Source organism: Podarcis pityusensis (assembly GCF_964106645.2).
Source record: "Podarcis pityusensis genome assembly, chromosome: 4".
NCBI lineage: Eukaryota > Metazoa > Chordata > Lepidosauria > Squamata > Lacertidae > Podarcis > Podarcis pityusensis.
The window spans coordinates 63,299,243-63,319,204 of NC_138027.1; the positions used below are offsets into that span (position 1 = coordinate 63,299,243).

Genomic DNA, 19,962 nt, shown 5'->3' on the forward strand with positions numbered 1-19,962 from the left:
TCCATGACTGTTGTACCTAGTTCCAAAAATCACATTCGGGGGGGGGGGTGATTCCATTCCTCTGCTTCATACACAGAAGGGTTTTCTCTAACCTTCCAAACCCACTAACTCCTAAGAGAGTAGAATGCTTTCTCAAGTAATCCAGTTCTCCCATCCTCTCAACCAGCACCACTGCTGAGAAAAATTGAGAGATTCAGTTGAACCCCCATAAGCCTTTGTGAGTGAACAGAACTCTGTTCAGGCAACAGGGCTTTCCTGTCTCCTCCACACCCCCACCGTTCCCTGTGTATCCCTGAAAAAGTTCCTGGTGGTTGATTGGCCCTCTGAATGGTTCAGGGTGGTAAATTGTGAAGACCGCAGTGACACAGGGAAAGAGCAAGAATTTGGAGGTGCTGCCTTGGACAAGCAGATGTGCCTTCTGTTTATATCAGGGATGGGGAACCTGGGACCTTCCAGATGTTGCTCTCATTTTCTCTGGCTATTGACTATTCTGGCTGGAAGTTCAAAAACATCTGGATGGCCACAGGTTCCCCATCCCTGCTGCATCTAAAGCCTTACATAATTTAAACTTGGCACATGACTGTGCAGTAGGAAGGCAAGTAAGCATGGCCTGAACCAAGTTTCATGGTATGATTACTATTTTCATTTATTAAACTGGTGTGGGGTATAATCAAACATCATCCAGGAGGTAATCACGGTTTCCTGTGAAATATTGTGGTTAAATGCATAGTTCAGCTCTATTATGTCCTTTAATGTAAGCTTTCTATATCAGTAATGATAACCAGGATATAGCTGTGCTGTAGATTGGGTATCTAGCTTATGAAGTGCAGCCAAATCAAAAATAATTGTGCTTCCCTTAACAGCAAAATGTTTCTTTTGTTATTACAGTACTAAATTGCCTGCCTCCTTTTGTTAGGGGTAAAATATTTTCTCCTTTGTTTTATTCCCTAGCCTACTATAGTACTTGTCTAAACAGCTCATCTAAGTGAGACTGATGTTTCTCAAGGACTGTAAGTGATGAGAGGATCTAGCCTTTGCTCTTCAGTTATCTCTTCACAGTTATTGTCACGCTTATCTGCAGTTCTCCGAGAGAAATAGTTCCATTTTGCTGGGTTGCAAACATTCATTTCTCTTATTCAGACCACAGATTTGCCTCAGGGCATGCTAGAAAAAAATATTTTGGATCTCATCTTGTGGTATTGCTTAACTTTGAAAGAAAACAGAATAGAACTTAACGCTTCATGAAAACTGTCCATTCCAGGTTCCAGGTGTTGTTTAGTAAGTAAATCAGTTGTGATGAGATTCAAAGCCTTGATAATATGTTCGCCTTTAGGTCAAATAAGGTAACTGCAGGTATGTGTGGCTTTAAAAAAAATGCGTGTCTGGAAAATTTAATTTTGGCAAAGAGACAAGTAGCCAGCAGAACTTTTCCATGTAGTGAGGGGGCCAGCTGTGACAATCCACTATGAGGATAAAATTGTTCCTCTCCATGTTGAGTTGAATACTTCCATTATTACAGAGCCAAGAGCAGTATCTTCCCTGATGAGGTCTGAGGATATGCACAAGGAACTTGCATCACTTTGGCCCACAACATGCTCCCCTTTCTCCTGTTAATCATGACTAATTTAAGCTATCTGAAGGGGGTAGGCCAGGTGAGTCCAAAAAGAGCCAATGTAGCGGTTAAGAGCGGTAGACTCGTAATCTGGGGAACCGGGTTCGCGTCTCCGCTCCTCCACATGCAGCTGCTGGGTGACCTTGGGCTAGTCACACTTCTCTGAAGTCTCTCAGCCCCACTCACCTCACAGAGTGTTTGTTGTGGGGGAGGAAGGGAAAAGGAGATTGTTAGCCTCTTTGAGACTCCTTGGGGTAGTGATAAAGTGGGATATCAAATCCAAACTCTTCTCTTCTTCTTCTAATCCACCTCTCTCTCTCTTTCTCTCTCTCTCTCTCTCTCTCTCTGTGTGTGTGTGTGTAGGCGTGTGTCTGGCACCTTAAAGGAGCCAGTAGTGTAGCTGCTTTTAAAGAAGCCCACTCTGGAGCCTGAGGTACTTGACAGATACTGTCTGGTCACAAATAACCTTCTGTGGGTAAGGTGCATGAGAGGGTCATGGCAGTCCAGCTGCAGACACACATCATGACTCATTTTCATCTGGTTTCAGGGTTGGTTTGGGGGCAGAATCAGTATTTGCCATTATGATGTATGGGAGAGCCATGGGGGGATTGTGACCTTGTTGCTCCTGCTTGATCTCTCAGAAACTTTTAGTATCATTTATCATAATATCCTCCTTGATCATCTCTGTGAGTTGGGAATTGGTGGCACAGTGTTGCAGTGGTTCTATATGCTTTGCATGTTTTTATACTGCTTTTATACTGGTTTTGGGCTGTATTTTTCTATTAATAATGCTGTTTGGGTTTTTAATATTGTATTCTGCTTAGAGATTTTGGTTCATAAATGTTTCTAAAATAAATAAATAAGTTCACGAATACTCAGGTGTTGACTGCTGCATGTCATATACTTTTAAATGCTGCTGCTGCATGTCACTTATCAAATATTGTCAAATAAGGATTGTCAACTGAAAGCCTAAGGTCATGTTATGTCAAAAAAAATTGAATACTGCCTATCAGATACAGTTGAATGTTGATATGTACAGCATGTCAGTTGCCAGTTATTGTCAAAAAACTGACTGTGTGTCTAATATGTCATTTTGGCTGCTAATTTGAGCCAAATACCATCCAATGTGAGCACTGCTAATGCAGAGCCTTTGGATGCTGATATATAGTATATTTAATGTCAGTGACAAAAGAAGTGTGAATGATATCAAGATATAATTAAATGCTGGTTGGCTAAATAAATAAATAAATAAATAAATAAAAGCTATTTCTGAGCATGTAATTGGTTACATGTTTGTTTGTTTGTTTGTTTGTTTGTGAGTGACTGGACAATGTATTATAGCTACCGTATTTTTCGTTCTATAGGACGCACCGGACCATAGGACGCACCTCGTTTTTTTGGGGGGGGAATGAATAAAAAAAATTTTCCCCCCCGCGGCTGCCGCCCCAAGCCTCGAGTGCTTCGGGCTGCAGGCTACCGCCCCAAGCCTCGCGCGCTCGGCGGGACCTCCTGCCGGGCGCGCAAGGCTTGCAGACACTCGCCCGAAGCACGGGGAGCCCTCCGGAGGGCTCCCCGTGCTTCGGGCGACAGGCTGCCGCCCCAAGCCTTGCGCGCTCGGCGGGACCTCCTGCCGGGCGCGCAAGGCTTGCAGACACTCGCCCGAAGCACGGGGAGCCCTCTGGAGGGCTCCCCGTGCTTCGGGCGACAAGCTGCCGCCCGAAGCCTCGCGCGCTCGGCGGGACCTCCTGCCGGGCGCGCAAGGCTTGCAGACACTCGCCCGAAGCACGGGGAGCCCTCCGGAGGGCTCCCCGTGCTTCGGGCGACAGGCTGCAGCCCCAAGCCTTGCGCGCTCGGCGGGACCTCCTGCCGGGCGCGCAAGGCTTGCAGACACTCGCCCGAAGCACGGGGAGCCCTCCGGAGGGCTCCCCGTGCTTCGGGCGACAGGCTGCCGCCCCAAGCCTTGCGCGCTCGGCGGGACCTCCTGCCGGGCGCGCAAGGCTTGCAGACACTCGCCCGAAGCACGGGGAGCCCTCCGGAGGGCTCCCCGTGCTTCGGGCGACAGGCTGCTGCCCCAAGCCTCGCGCGCTCGGCAGGACCTCCTGCCCGGCGCGCAAGGTTTGCGGACACTCGCCGGGGCTGCAGGCTGCTGCCTGCAAGCCTTGTGAGCCCGCGGGAACTCCCACCGGGCTTGCAAGGCTTGCGGATAGCTTCCTGAAGCCTGGAGAGCGAGAGGGGTCGGTGCGCACCGATGCCTCTCGCTCTCCAGGCTTCAGCGAAAGCCTGCATTCGCTCCATAGGACGCACACACATTTCCCCTTCATTTTTGGAGGGGAAAAAGTGCGTCCTATGGAGCGAAAAATACGGTACATTTGTTTATTGGTGGTTATTAGTGATCGTAATTAGTGGCGTGCTCTGGTCCATGGGGTCATGAAGAGTCGGACACGACTAAACAACAACAACGTGGTCGTAATGAGATGCATAACATGATGAAATTATAACACAATAAATAATAAATTGTGGATCGTGAATGACCAAGGACTGAAAGTCTAGTCTTTGGCAGTTCAACCACCTCAGTCTCTATGTAGCAGAATAGAAAGACTGCGAGCGGAATATTTGACAGCTCCACCCTTTTAACAAAGGGTATATCAAGTCTTCTGGCAGACTTTTTAATGTCCAAGTCAATCACAGAGTGACTTCTTCTAAGAGGTTACTGATGAAAATAAGCAGAAATGAAATACATAGCAAAGACATTTCCTTTTATCTTGCACCATCTTGTTAGAAATAAGAAAAAGCTGGTCATTTATTGTTTGGACAGTAAGCAGTATATAAATATTATAAATGAATGAATGTACAATGGCATGTGAGCAAACCCCTTCTTTATTTACTGCTTTATTTGTTGCATTTCTAATCCACTTTTTCCTCCAAGGCGCTCAAGGTGGTATACATAGCTCTCCCTCTCCTCAGCCCCTCCCTCCCACAACAAACCCTATGAGGTAGGTTAGGCTGAGAGATTATGACTGGCCCAAGGTCACTAGTGAGCATTATGGCCAAGTAGGGATTTAAGTCTTGGTCTCCCAGTGACCTAACCACTACACCACACTGGCTCTTATGGTCCAATTTTATGTATGTTTACTTGGCTGTATTTCCACTATGTTCAGTCGATCTTCTACCCAAGTAAGTAGGCTCAGAGTCGTGTAGTGACATAAATGCTTCTATGTACACACCAGAACTTCCTCCTGTTCCCTCCAACTCCAAATGCTTGGGCACAGATGAGTTGAGGCTGTAGGCGGAAGGAATGGCAAAAGCTTTACTGTGTATAGCAAGAAGCCTTGATTTTAGGATACATGCCTACAAGGGCTGGTTTCTGATGGCCTAAGTGCCAGACTTACCTGGCACCTTCATTACATATCTTTAGGTGCCAGATGAAAATGTTTTTCTTTAACTAGGCCTTTGGCTAAGCCTTGTTATTTTGTGTTCTCATTTTGTATTTTTTGTTGTGAACTGCCCCGTGATCTTTGGATGAAGGGTGGTATGTGTTATGTACTGAAGTTCTCACCCAGGGCCAGCAGGGGGATACTGTAGATAGTTTTCACTCAGGTCCACATATGCAAATAAGGGATTGAAAGTGACATTCAGTGATTGGATAGTTACAGAAATTGGTTACTGTTGCGTTCTAGTGGAGCTCTATATAAGCAGGCCTGCTGAACCCTTCAGTTCAGTTCTGTTCTGGCCTGTGAATAAACAAGAGCTATTTGAAGAATCCCTGTGTCGTCTGATATGTTCACCCACAACTTAACAGTATGCAAATCAAATCAAATCAATCGAATCAATAAACACGTTATTCTAGCTGTTGGGTTACTACTGAGAACATGAAATCTGTGGGCGCTGCTCCACTTGCTGTTTGGGGGATGGCATACCCATGTTGCATGCTTATGTTAATGTAAATCAGACTAGCTAATTCCTGATTTGATTAAAATTGGTGTGACTACTAATTTTACAAGAGGTTAGGCAACTCCTTTTCATTAGCAATGAACCATGTAGAGTGGCAGGACATACTCTGTTTGCATTAGCTGTAGCAATGAATTGAGTCAGGGAGCCTAAGAGCTCGACTATGTGCTTGAGTTTCAGGAACAGCAGAGATAGGATTTAATTACTATTACAAGGCTGCATACAATGGGTCTTTACAACAACCTGTACAATTTTTTTTTACATGTGAGTCCATCACAACTGTGTGCTTTCAATGACGATGTGTGTTATACACAAGCCAGAGAATTTGGATTTGTTGCAGTTCTTCACAATCTGAATGCAGCTTCCCACCCTATTTGCAGCCGTATAGTGGGGGTCAAGCAGTACATAGTCACCATTTTCCCAGACTTAATTCTTGTCGGCTCTGGATCCATTCCAGTCCAGCTTCCGTGCTGGTCATGGGACCGAGACGGCTCTGGTCGCCCTAACAGATGATCTCCGCAGGCAGCTGGATCGAGGCGGGTCGGGGCTGCTGATTCTTCTAGACCTGTCAGCAGCCTTCGACATGGTCGATCACGAACTCCTGGACCACCGCCTTGCCGACGTGGGGATCCAGGGCACAGTCCTTCAATGGCTGCGCTCATTTCTCTCTGGTCGGGGACAGAGGGTGGCGCTTGGGGGGGAATTGTCATCGCGCCACTCCTTGGTGTGTGGAGTGCCTCAGGGTGCGATTCTCTCCCCGATGCTTTTTAACATCTTTATGCGCCCCCTCGCCCAGCTTGTCCGGAGTTTTGGGCTGGGTTGCCATCAGTATGCCGATGACACCCAACTCTATCTGTTGATGGATGGCCATCCTGACTCGGCCCCAGACACACTGACCAGATGTTTGGAAGCTGTGGCTGGATGGTTACGTGGAAGCCGGTTGAAGTTAAATCCTTCGAAGACAGAGGTCCTCTGGCTGGGACGGGACGATATGGGATTGGGGGGGCAACTCCCATCTCTTGCGGGGGTGCAATTAGTGCCAGCACCGTCCGTTAAGAGTTTGGGTGTAATCTTCGATACCTCCCTCTCTATGGAGGCGCAGATTACAACTATAACAAAGGCGGCATTTTTTCATCTCCGCCAAGCTAAGCAGTTGGCCCCTTATCTCTCTCGCCCTGACCTAGCCACTGTGATCCACGCGACGGTCACCTCCAGACTGGATTATTGTAACTCGCTCTACGTGGGGCTGACCCAGAAACTCCAGCGGGTGCAGAATGCCGCGGTGAGACTCCTTATGGGGTCTTCGCTGCAAGATCACATTCATCCGGTACTATACCAGCTGCACTGGCTCCCGGTGGAGTACAGGATCAGGTTTAAGGTGCTGGTTTTAACCTTTAAAGCCCTATACGGCCTAGGACCCTCGTACCTACGGGACCGCCTCTCCTGGTATGCCCCACAGAGGAACCTACGGTCTGCAAATAAAAACATCCTGAAGGTCCCAGGCCTCAGAGAGGTTAGGCTGGCCTCAACTAGAGCCAGGGCTTTCTCGGCTGCGGCTCCAATCTGGTGGAACGCTCTGTCACAAGAGACTAGGGCCCTGTGGGACCTGACATCTTTCCGCAAGGCCTGCAAGACAGAGTTGTTCCACCAGGCCTTTGGCCAGGGCACAGCCTGACTCCCTCCTCTGGCAACCTGCACAGAACTTTGCTTAACGGTTGCCATTAATTTGATTTTAATTAATTTTTATAATAATATGTTTTAGAATGTTGGATTATTTGATTGTTTGATTATTTGATTGTTGTTAGCCGCCCTGAGCTCGGCTCTGGCTGGGGAGGGCGGGATATAAATAAAATTTATTATTATTATTATTATTATTATTATTATTATTATTATTATCCCAGGCTGTTCTTTCCAAATGCTTCTTCTGCAAGTTGTAGGTCTCCTCCTCACTCTAGTATTTGAATAGTGCTGCTGTTTCACACCAACTTCACAAGTTGTGAGCTTGACTGAACAACAGTTCACTCCAACCCCAGCAGTCTTCTCAATGTTTAGATCATCAGTGTCAGTTTCCCTGTTGTGTTTGCTATTGCTCACTATTAAAGCTCCGCAGCATCCATCCCTTTGCCTAAGCCGGAACGTTAGACATCTTGCTGTGGTTGTTCAGTTCTTTGTGGTGATTGGCACACCACTGGGCCATGGAGCATAGCCAAGGGTAGAAGTCAACCTGGTGTTTGTACATCTCGCTCTTGCTGTTTTTACTAAACAAGAACTTGTTCTGCACCTACTGTGCTACTATTCTGTTGCTGTTGACAATCTTTTGAGATTGTAAAGTCTTGGAAACTGTTCACTTTTCATTTTTCTTGTCACATTTCATTGGTTCTACACTTAGAACGAAGCATGGTCTGCAAACATCCAGCCACTCCTAAATTATCAACCTAACACAGGAACAGAATGTCCAGTGGGCCAGTGCCATAGCAATAGCCTCTGGCAGCAGCATCACTGCCATTCACCAAGAGGGGGAAGGATGAGGCAGCGGTGAAATTGTGGCTGCAAGGGCATATTCCTGAAGCCAATCCATTGGTCCCATCCCACTCACACAGCCCCCACCTCACTGTTGTATCACATCTCCCTTCAGTAAGCTGATCTAACATTCCCCACATGCCCAGAGGGGAATGTGAGAGCAGTTGAAAGTGACGCTTATCATCCTTTCCCTATGACCATCCTGGCTGAGGCTGATGTGAGCTGCAGTCCAACACCATCTGGAGGCCCACAGGTTCCCCACACCTTCAACTGACGTCCTTTCGAGAGGATAAATAAAAGGAATTGATGGAGGGAGACCCTAACACCACTTACCTGAATGTAATCCTCATTCAGTGTCACTTAATTCTGAGGAGTCGTGTATAGGATTGCACTACTACAGCTATCCTATTTTCTGGTTCCACATTTGTGTTGTCCCAGAAAAAGAAAAAGAATAAAAGTAGATAATTTAGCAAACTAATATTTAGGAAATCACCCAAATAGCTTAGTAAGTATTTAAAAAACCAATATTCTAAAATCATTAGTGGGGCACTGGGAGAATTATTACATAAGTAACATTCTGAAGAAAGAATATTGGCCTGTAAAAATTACAGAGTTAAGTGGAATTTGCCCACAGTGCTCTCAGTCTTTGAATATTTCATGTAATAAATTTGTACCTCCGGTTAGTCCTTTGTGAGTAGTACCTTGCTTAATAAGCTTCTTTGAGTTTGTATGATAACCTCTCTTCTTCTTCTTTGGCTTATTCTCATTCTCGTTGTTGTAAGAGACTGGCATTAAGGGAAGAGAATGCCTACTCTAACAGCACTACCATCATTATTACATTTATATAGCCTTCAACCAATTAACAAGTACTCTTTTAAATCTGATTAACTGCAAATTCCTAAACCGCTGCAGTGACCCAGAACCTTATGGTGATTATTTCATGAAAGTCCTAAAGTTTGTGTGTGTGCTCTCTCTGTGTGTTGCAATTTGCTTATAAAAGTTTTATATTCTTCCCTCAAAACTCCCTCCCATCCTTTGTTCAAGCTCCTTTTGCTGAGCTTGACCCTGAGGTCTCGTTAGACGAGGAGCGGGACTCTCTAGCAAGTCTCCACACTTCTCATCACCCTGGAAAGCCATCAGATGTGGACTTGTCCCAGGACTAGCGGTCCCCACACCAGCTGGCTGTATTCTTAACTGGCCAACCCCATAACTACAGGAGCAGAGGAAGTGGTGAGCCAGGCAGACACAGCAGAACCACCACCATCAAAGTGCTTAATTAGCTGCTGGTGAGGAAGGGGAAGCTAATGGGAAATACCATCTCAGATTAGGACCTGACTGAAAGCCAGGAAGGGGTTAAGACTCTAGCTCCTATATAAGCTCCCCATCTGAGCTGCTTCATTTCCAAATCAACAGCTCTTATCAAAGTTTTGTTTTCTTCACCTGGGTGAAATGACTATGGCCAGGTGACCTGATTCTACTCATTCTCTTATCCAGGTGCTAACAATTGATGGCAGCTTCATGGTGTCTGCTCTCTCTTCTTGAGGTCCTTTATATTTACACTGGGCTTGTACAAGAAAGCCATTCTAACACACAACACCTTCAGATAGAGGACTGCCCTTGACATCCCTTCAGTGGCCACCTCTGTATTCACAGGTAAGCACTCCTGCTCAACTTCTTTGTCTGGGTGGGTAGGAGACTTGAAAATAGTCTCAGTCTATTTTCATCCCTGCCTGCTAGGCTGTGTAGATCCCCATAAGGAAAAATTTACCAGGGGGTTCAGGATGGGGTAGCAGCTGGTGGCTCCTGAAGTGTTACAAGAAATGCTTATTTGAAATGAGAACAAAATATTGCCAGTATATTGACATTGCAGCATGTCCTTCCACCTGGGATCATGTGGGTAGAGATTTTCCACCAGGGATTGATGAGAGTTGTATCTACTTGTTCTTAGGTGGAAGGAAGAGGCAATAGGCTGCCACAGAGCCTCTTTGATACTGCATTTGGAGCCTCTGCCTGCTTACCCTATCATGATGCCCAAGGTAAACTTTCCCCCTTTGTGTACCCTGCTGAATTGGAGAGGGGTGGAGAGAAAGCTTCTTTTTGCATTCTTTCAAACATCAAGCCCACCTCAAGGAGTGCTATTGTTTGATTAGGATTGCTCACCTCAAAATTGAACTGAGACCAGTCTGCCACATCTTTATAGCAGATCCCATATTTCTTGAGCAGCTGGCAATGATGCTGCAGGTGACAAGTGCTGGGCAGCATAGACCTTTGATCTTTCCTAGTAAGCTGGATTTTACATGGACAAGCTTCCAATTCTGAAGGCCTTGAGTCTACTATCTCTAAAGGACTTGGATATGATCTCAAGGGCAGTGAATGACCGAATTTCCATTAATTGCGAATGGAGAGGTGAAGATCCCAGGATATCAGGTGTATGACCATTGCATCCAAATGTGCAAAAAGCCACAAGCAGAGCAATCCCACTTTAATGAAAAATAAAGTGTGTTTCCATCACATTTCTCTGTCTAAATGCACTTCTTTGATGTTGTTTTGCTGCCATACCCAGTAGGATTCCAGGTAAACGGAGCCCTCTTCACCTTGTTTTTCTTTTTCAAGCAATAAAGGAGTGCTAGCAAGCCAGAAAAGTAGGGCATAAATATGAGCACCATTAAAACAAGTGATCTCCTCCTCTCACATTCCGTATTCTGAGAAGCCTCGTGCTCATTTTTTTAATTAGAAATTCAAAATTTATTGCACTTTCTTAAGTGGCTTCTAAATGTTTCTGATAATACGTTGACAATAAAGAGCTCCTGTGTCCATCTACTTAATAGTGAAGATGAGTCAGCAACGCAGGGAGATGTAGCCTTGGGAGAGCAAATACTGGCGGAAAGCCTGCTGCTGCATTTTATTATTCTGATGAAGTGATGAAGTGTAAAGCTTGTACAGTGTCATTTTGCCATGCATCTCTTTAGGGGTTCACAAAGAGTAGCAATTTCTTAAACGTAGGCAGGGAAAGTGTTGCTTTTAGTTAATGCATCATAAAAGGTCACCGTAAGTATATATGCAGAACTGTCAAAATGATGAGTGCATAAGTCAACATGCTGAAGCTCAGTTTACATCTGTTCTTTTTCTTTTTAAAAAGATGTTTCCAGGCCATATTGTTGAAGAGATAAGTTTGAAAAGTGGTGATGTCTGCTGAGAGCTTGGAAGCCACTGATTGGAGTACATAGCTGTAAAACATCTCTAGTGGGTGGAGGAAGCACCGTCAATGGCCTTCACAGTTCTTTGCACCTAGCCAAGACAGGCGGAAGCAGAGTAACTTTGCAGAAACAACAATGTGCAAACATGTTGCACATGAATTACATATCTAGGTGGCACTGATCAGCTCCCCTTGGCACAAAATGTGCATTACCTTAGTGCAGCATTCTGATTTTGTTTTAAAGCAGAATATTAAAAAAGACCAGTACGCCAAAAGATTCAGGTGACAAAATCTAGTAGAATGAATGACATAAGATTAGCTACCATTGTGGGATCCGGAGTTCTTTGTGGAGCTAGTTCTTTACAGAATGTTGTTGTACAGACTTACATTTTCTTTTTCCCAGATGAATACTCCGCTGTTCACCGGGATTGTGATTTATTCAATCATTTTAATGAACTTAGATTTATGCTCCATGTTTTCTGGCATTGCCCTTTTAACGTGTTCAATGCATAACACACATCGTTCATGTTTGTGTGTGTGTTTTAGCATGTGGATAGCATTGTAATTCAACATGTCAAATATATTACTTTTGTGGCAGATTTTGATTTATATTAAAGGTAAAGGACGACTGACAGTTCAGTCCAGTTGCAAACGATTCTGGGGTTGTGGCGCTCATCTCGCTCTATAGGCCGAGGGAGCCGGTGTTTGTTCGCAGACAGTTTTTCCGGGTCATGTGGCCAGCATGACTAAGCCACTTCTGGCGAAACCAGAGCAGCGCACAGAAACACCGTTTACCTTCCTGCCTATTTATCTACTTGCACGTGCTTTTGAACTGCTAGGTGGGCAGGAGCTAGGACAGAACAACGGGAGCTCACCCCATCGCGGGGATTCGAACCACCAACCTTCCGATCGGCAAGCCCTAGGCTCTGTGGTTTAGACCACAGCACTACCCGCATCCCTGAATTCATATTACTGAATGTCAAATAAAATGTTACAATAGGGATGATAACGTTCACATTACCTTGAGTGTGAAAGTAGCAATTGGCTGATTGTGGGTTTTTCTTCCTTATATGCTGTGGAAGACCTCTCATTTCAATACAGAATCACAGAATTGTAGAGTTGGAAGGGACCACGAGAGTCATCTAGTCCAAACCCCTGTAGTGCAGGAATCTTTTGCCCAATGTGAGGCTCAAACCCACAAACCTGATATTAAGAGACTAATGCTCTACCGAATTTTAATCTTCTTTTGTGCTGGTGTCTTTTCTCTTGATCTCATCTGATTACATTATGGGACCATTTATTTATTCATTTATTTTCTGAAAAAATATGTGCAAGGAAGCTTTTGGATAGCATTCAAAGCAGTGCATTCATTTAATGCCAAACCACGGAAGTCCTTATTCATTGTGTTACTTTGGCAAATCAGTTGGGGGGTCATATTATGCATTATTTTAGATTTTTTGAAGACAGAATGCTGTCTGATTTCTGTTGGGATTTCTAATGAATTGTCGATGGCATGAAATGCTAAGGACACAACCCCTGGTTTCACTGAATACATTATAGTTAGTTTCAATGGAATTAAAATATGGAAAGGAATTTGGATCAAATGTGATGCTAAGCCTCAGTTAAAATATTGTGTTGAGGACACACAAGGAATGCTGTGAAAGAATGCCACCACAGCACACATTCCATTCTGAAATGGAATAATATCTTATTCATGCTGGCGTAGATTAGATCAAAATCTAATCCTACTGGCATTTTTAAAGCAATGCAGAATTTACACAGAAAGTAAAATGTAAAACACACCAGGCCTTATAACTATGTATATAACATCCATAGTGCATTCACACAGTTGGAGAAATACTTGCACACATGCTCAGTTGATAAAAAAAATAATAGTGGAAGTAATGGAGGATGGGGAAGTAGTAATTGAGGGCAGGGGACAGCAGAAGTACCACCTACCACTATGGTTGGAAAGCATCACTATAAATAAGGGGGGATGAAGTGTTCGTGCATGGACAAATGCACACACAAGGGTGTGCATGACCCGCATGCGTGCTCATGCCCCTGTATAGACCAAATGTGTCATCTATTTGTAGACGACACATTTGTAGGTTCACATAGATGTGATTCAGCTTTTATCTGACTTTGCAGGCATCTGCGATATTTTTTTAAAAACTGGGATCTAAAAATAATAAAAGAAAAACTTCTGTAAGCATTCATAGAAACTTCATGCTAGGCACAAAAGAGCTTGCGGCAACTTTGCTCAGTGGTGTGTGACTGTGGAAGTTGGTGAGGAGATGACATTGCATCTCCCCACTAGTGGTGCTCTTTTAACGTCTTCAGTGCTTTCCACATTAATCGGATTCTTCTAAAAAGCGAGCCACTTATACTGATAGACCTCACAGCATCTAGTGACTTACAGATTTGTCCCAGATGATAGTTCATTCATTTTTTTATAAGGTAAGGTAAAGGACCCCTGGACAGTTAAGTCCAATCAAGAGCAACTATGGATTGCAGCGCTCATTTCACTTCAGGCTGAAGGAGTTGGCATTTGTCCACAAATAGCTTTCCAGGTCATGTGGCCAGCATGACTAAACCAGTTCTGGTGCAATGGAACACCATGACAGAAATCAGAGTGCACAGAAACACTATTTACTTTCCCACTGCAGCAGTACCTATTTATCTACTTGCACTGGTGTGCTTTCAAACTGCTAGGTTGGCAGGAGCTGGCACAGAGCAACGAGAGCTCACCTCATTACGCAGATTCAAACTGCCGATCTTCTGCTCAGCAAGCCCAAGGGACTCAGTGGTTTAGACCACAGTACCACCCGCATCCCTCATTATAAGATTGATTACCCACCCTTTACCAAGGCAGGTTATACTGTAACCACCAGAAAACACAATATTAAAGCAGATGAAAACCACTGCAATTTAAAAACACATAAAACCAGTGCTTTTTTTCTGGGGGGACGTAGGGGTACGCATACCCCTCAACATTTTGTGACTTTAAGTTTGGCCTCATTGAGGGGCAGTATTTCAATATGAGTAGGAAAATAAGGGTACCCCTAAACATTTTTAAGGGGAAAAAGCACTGCATAAAACCATTTCAAAATGGAACAGATCAATATGCAGTGCTATTTTTCTAGAAAAAGAGGTGCCAGAACTCAACATGAACACCTCCTTTGTTCTCTTAGAATGGCAATGGCGCCCACCTGAGAGGTGGCGAAACTGAGTTCGCAAAATACCTTCACTGCCAAAGGCCAAAGTAAATAGCATATGGTGAAAAGTGTTCCATGAAGATGCTAGATGCACTTCTCTACAGAGGAAGTTGAACAATTTAGGGCCACCTTCTGCATCACCCTTCCCCACACTTCTAAGGTTGATGGAACTACTAAGAGGTCGATAGGGATGGGAATGCTCTTTCATATATCTGAGGCCTAAGTCATTTAGGGCTTAATACACTAATGTGAGCACCTTGAATTGAGCCCAGAAATGAACTGCAGACAAAGATTGCGCTATCCTTGTTTACATATATGAATGCAACTATTGTACATTTAACTTTCAGCGTTACTTCCTAAAATTTAGTCTTCTGTATCTTTCTATAGTGTTTGGTAACTTTTTTATTTTAATTTTCAAAACAGGGCAACCAATAACCTTAATAAATCATCAGATTGTTATATAAATCATGCATGTTTAAAATTGAGCTGACTGATTTACAAATCAGGCTTCTGAATTAAAGGTTGTATTGCTGATTTATTAGTTGCTTGATGGTTTCCCTAAATCACCCTACTCATTTGTTTGAGTTACTGTGCACCATTACTACTACCATCACACAAATTGCATGCCTTTTATAAATGATGCAACTGCCTCTTTAGCTCATGTAATGGACAACATTATTATGGGTCATAACAACATCCGTCAAGTTGACTGATCTCTGCAAATCTATGACACTCTTGTGTTTTAACCCAAAGTATGAAGGAATCTGATTTGTAGTCAGGTTTGTCTAAGTCATGATATTGTCTACATGACAACCTGATTAATGATGTGCTGTGCATGCTTCCCCCCGCCCCATCCTGCAGTATACTTTAATGGAGAAAAGGTATGTAAACATAAGCATTAATCAAGATGAATGGAAGAATATTATTTTTTATTATAGAGCTTTTATAGTCGTCCATTCAATGCTCAGAATCAACTGAACGATGCTTTCATTTTAATAAATGTGGTTAGATTAGTGCAATGTTCTTTAGCCTGCTCTGGAATTTTTCAAGGAAGGAAACTGAAGCACTTCTCTAGGAATATGAAACATGTTCCTTCAGGGCCAAGCAAATGTTGGTCCATCTTAGGCATACTAGGGTAGCCGTGAATTATTTCAGGCCACACAGAAATCTTCAGGTACTCATTCTCTCATATGAGATTCTGAAACGGGAAATTGCAAAATGTAGAGAATTGAATTTCAGACTGGAAAAATGAGAGAATGAGAGAGAGAGAGAGAGAGAGAGAGAGAGAGAGAGAGAGAGAGAACTAAAACTAGAATACAGTCATACCTCGGGTTAAACGTGCTTCAGGTTGAGCGTTTTCAGGTTATGCTCCACTGTGACCCGGAAGTAACAGAGCGCGTTACATCTGGGTTTCGCCACTCGCGCATGCACAGATGCTCAAAATGACATCACGCGCATGCGCAGAAGCTGCAAATCGCAACCCGCGCACGCGCAGACACGGGTTGCATTCACTTCAGGATGCGAACGGGGCTCCGGAACGGATCCGATTCGCATCCAGAGGTACCACTGTATTCACCTACCCCTTATTTATTTATTTAAGCAGTTCTATACCACCATATATATAAAAAATCAGAGTGATGTACAACAATACAACACAAAACACCACTAATACAATAGTTAGGAGAAGACCGTTCCTTGGGGCTATTATATTCCTACTGCCACCATTAAAAAAAAAATGCCTTTGTTATCCTTTTATTGCATATGACAGCTGAGTATAGGCTTTGGACAAAGGGACCAGGAAACTATTATTATTTTTTGGAAATCAAACCAAAATATTATAATTTCTTAACGCTTACTTAAATTGATGGAATAAGGGTTATTTGCAAATTGGTTTTATAACAACGCATAGCTTGATAATAGCTTAAAGATGTTGCTGTTGTTTTAAAGAGGTTAAATGAGGTTATTTAGAGACTTGCTCTAGTTCCCAGCTCTGTACTAAACCATTGGACAATGAACTTTTTTATATACACCCCTGTTAAATCACAGAGAACTTTACAGAAGTATTCTTCATGGTCAGGTTTCTCTCCCCCACACACTTCAATTCTTAGTACTCTTATCTCTGACCAGCGACTAGCTGTTTCTTCAGGTTAACCAGCAACTTCCAACACTCTGGCCTCAGTTCTCCCTCTTAATAAAATCTTCTCTCCCTCTGTTTCTTCTTTCAGTGCTTTTAGCTTTAAGACATTGCTATCCCATAAACCATTAGCTCTCTCTGCCCACCTCTGGATGCCAGCTGTTGTCCCCACCCCACTGTGGCTGCTGCTCTCCCCTTCAGACTATCTCAAATCTTGCTGCTTGAGATTCAGTGAATCTCTTCATATTCCCCCCACCATGTATCCAACTGTCCCCAACATTGCTCAGCCTGCCCTTTTATTCTTTCCAGTCAGGACCCTCCAACCAATCACCAGTTTTTCAGGGGAATACTGAAACCTCATTGGCCTTTAACTATGACTCAATACATTTGAATGGAATGCTGACCAATCCCAACCTGACCCATGTAAATGCTGACTCCTTTCACAAACTATCATAACTGAAGTCCCACTGTTTACATAGTCATCTCCTTAGCAACAGTATCAGTTTAATTGCTTCCTGGCAGACTGCCAAGTGAACCCGGCACAATGTATTTCTCGGGCTTCAGTTAGGAATAAAACCTTCATGCAGTAAACTATTTGCAATCCCAACAGTGTTCATAACAGAACAACCTTTAACGTTTAAATTGCTCGTCATAAAAATAGTTTCTTCATATTAACCTTTTAAATATTTGATTATTTCTCAAATGTGGCTGCTGCTCTTGCAGTTATTTAATTGTTAGAAGGTGAAGAGCCTCTGAGGTATTGCCTATTATTCAGGGAAATTATTTCCCACCTTCTGCCACAGCATCTAACCCCCCTGGCATTTTCCTGAGCACGTTGTACAAACATGTATTTACAGTAATCCATGGAATCAGCTTTAAGTTACATTGTTTTTGATCTATTGACCCAAACAACTAAAGCAAGGATGGTCATGGATTCCACATTGACATTTTAGTTAAGCAGGCTGCACTGGAAAGATGACAACGGAAACATTGAGTGACCTTTCATAGTCAAAGTCAAATACATTTTTCTGCAACAGTTGAGATCCAGAAGGTTATTGACAAGCATTCCATTTTGGATGGCTATAACCATCTATAAATTTTGCAGTTGCTACAACAAGTAGGTTCTAACATTGCTCTGATCAAAACTTTCCCCTCAGCTTGATATTCTGAGGCAGGAATGGCCAATGTGGTTCATTCATTCATTCATTCATCCATATCAGGGCAGTGTATACACTGTAATACTGTTACAAGTTTATACCTGGACTCACATGTTAGCAGCCAGCACTCATATATGTTCATATACACACTGCTGAGCGGTTTAGGCTCTTTTGCTAGAATTATGGCATGTGCTTTTTATGGACATATGCTAACTTTTAACCCTATGCCCTCAAGAAGATCTCACATAAAGAAATAAAGGTTTGTTTTATTACATGAAAAAATAGAGACAGGATATATAAAAATATGGCTACAGACAGCAAAGTTACAAACCAAGCAGGTAGCAAACTATAATACACACCTCGATTAAAGAGTAAAAGATTCCCTAACTATTCTAAAAAGCCCCAAAGAAACGCGGGCAGAAGCTAGAAGTGGAGAGAAGGAGGGGGGAGGAAAGTACACCTGTCCTTAAAACAAAGCAGAAGTGTGTGGAGTCCTTGGGAGCACTGGGTAAGTGCTGTCCTATTGGAGCTAGAAGAGCTAATTAACCTTTGAATCAAATGGGTTTTAAAAATCCCGTTTTGCCAAGGCATGGCAGTGGAGAGGGGAGGGGGCTGTGGACTGGGTGATTTCTACAATGTCCACAATTACTTCCAGAAGAGTGAGAAATATTGTTGAACTCCAACTCCCATCAGCCTCAGCTAGCTTGGCCAATGGTCTGGTGGCAGAGGAAGGCCCCATTAGCTAAAGTGGTACCTCAGGTTAAGAACAGTTTCAGGTTAAGAACGGACCTCCGGAACGAATTAAGTTCTTAACCTGAGGTACCACTGTATGCTTAGTATTTCATATTGTTTTATACTACAGCAGCCATGGCTCAGACCAGAAGTAGCCAACATGTTGAACTACCACTTCTACCATGGCACCACCACACTATTTCTGTTCTCATCCTGAAGCAAAGTTCTTAACCTGAGGTACTATTTCTGGGTTAGCGGAGTCTGTAACCTGAAGCGTCTGCAACCCGAGGTACCACTGTAGTATGAAACACTTGTATGGCTATTTGTAGGCTTCAGAAGAAAGAAGTTGGGGCATTTCTCTATAGATGCAATTCAAAACAAAGGGAATTGGAGAGGATGTGGCCATCTGCTGGGGAAAGTTGTAAAGGGGTCCAGAAAGAGATGGGAAAGGACACCTGGATGCCTTCTCTGATGTTTGTTTGGGGGTATAAAAGGGCCAAAGAAACAGTCAGAGAAAGGGCAAGTATGGGATTCATCATGATGAGCTCTTTGTACTCCTGCAAATCTTTGGGCTCCCCTTATGATGTTCCTGATTGCAGGAACACTTTGGCTACCAAGGGCAATCCTGAGAAGTGCTTGACTGGAGCTGCTTCCACAATCTATTTCAAAGGTATGATGCCTTCCAAATGCTGTGGACTACAACTCCCCTCATCCCTAACCATTAGCAATACTGACTGAGGCTGAGGGGTCTTGTAATCCGAGCTTCTTTGGGGTACCATATTGGCCCCTCTGATCTACATAACCATCAAAGGTAAAGTTGGGGGTTATCCTCAGAAGCTTTCTATCGATTACATTATTCTTTGCATTTAAAATTAGAAATAGAGTCTCAAACAATATTTACTTGCTCCAAAATAATCCATATGGTGAGCCAAGGATTTGAATTTAGATCTTCATGTGCAAGCCCCACTACCTGACCTTTAAATTATATTGCTTCTGACTGCTTTTGCTGTTTTCCAAACAGCAGTTTTTGTCTTGCAGAAAAATCAAAGGCTGTAGAGTGTATTTGCACATTTCTATCCTTAAAAATAGGTCTGATGTTGCAGTAATTAATCAGACAAAATCATGCTTACTGACTTGAAGGAGAACAGAAGATCACACCTGCACTTTCATGAAAGCAACATATAATTTATACTCTTTTTATATGGATTTATGGCAACACCCTCCCCCGCCCACCCAGCTTCATTGGTTTACTCATTCAAAGGGTAACTAGGTGTATTGAAAATTTCACTAGAGCTTCTTGTTTATTTAAACTGCTTCTTTAGAATTAATTATGTAATGAAATTTAGCTTTAATGAATGGCTCTTTTTGCGCAAACCAAATTGTGGGTGAGTTAAATTTCCTACAGCTGAATTATTGGCTATCATGCCTATATCAGTGGTTTTTCC

General features: G+C 43.4%; 2 long non-coding RNA genes across 6 annotated transcripts in view; one reads left to right on the forward strand and one right to left on the reverse strand.

Annotated features, from left to right (window-relative positions):
* The first annotated feature begins 4,704 nt into the window (after positions 1–4,704).
* Positions 4,705–19,962, forward strand: part of LOC308476092 — a 38,553-nt gene continuing 23,295 nt past the window's right edge. For 3 of the 4 annotated variants that reach the window (XR_013985703.1, XR_013985704.1, XR_013985705.1), the window contains exons 1-2: positions 4,705–4,786; positions 9,575–9,733. This is a non-coding gene — a long non-coding RNA (uncharacterized lncRNA). Of the gene's footprint in view, positions 4,787–9,141; positions 9,367–9,574; positions 9,734–19,962 lie in introns of those variants that run through there. The other variant, XR_013985706.1, reaches the window with a different exon arrangement.
* On the reverse strand, positions 15,407–16,887 carry LOC308476091. 2 transcript variants are annotated; one of them, XR_013985701.1, is made up of 2 exons: positions 16,551–16,887; positions 15,407–15,692 (listed from the first exon to the last, which is right to left on the reverse strand). It is a non-coding gene; the product is annotated as an uncharacterized lncRNA (long non-coding RNA). The 2 variants fall into 2 exon arrangements; XR_013985702.1 differs by having other exon boundaries at positions 15,821–16,887.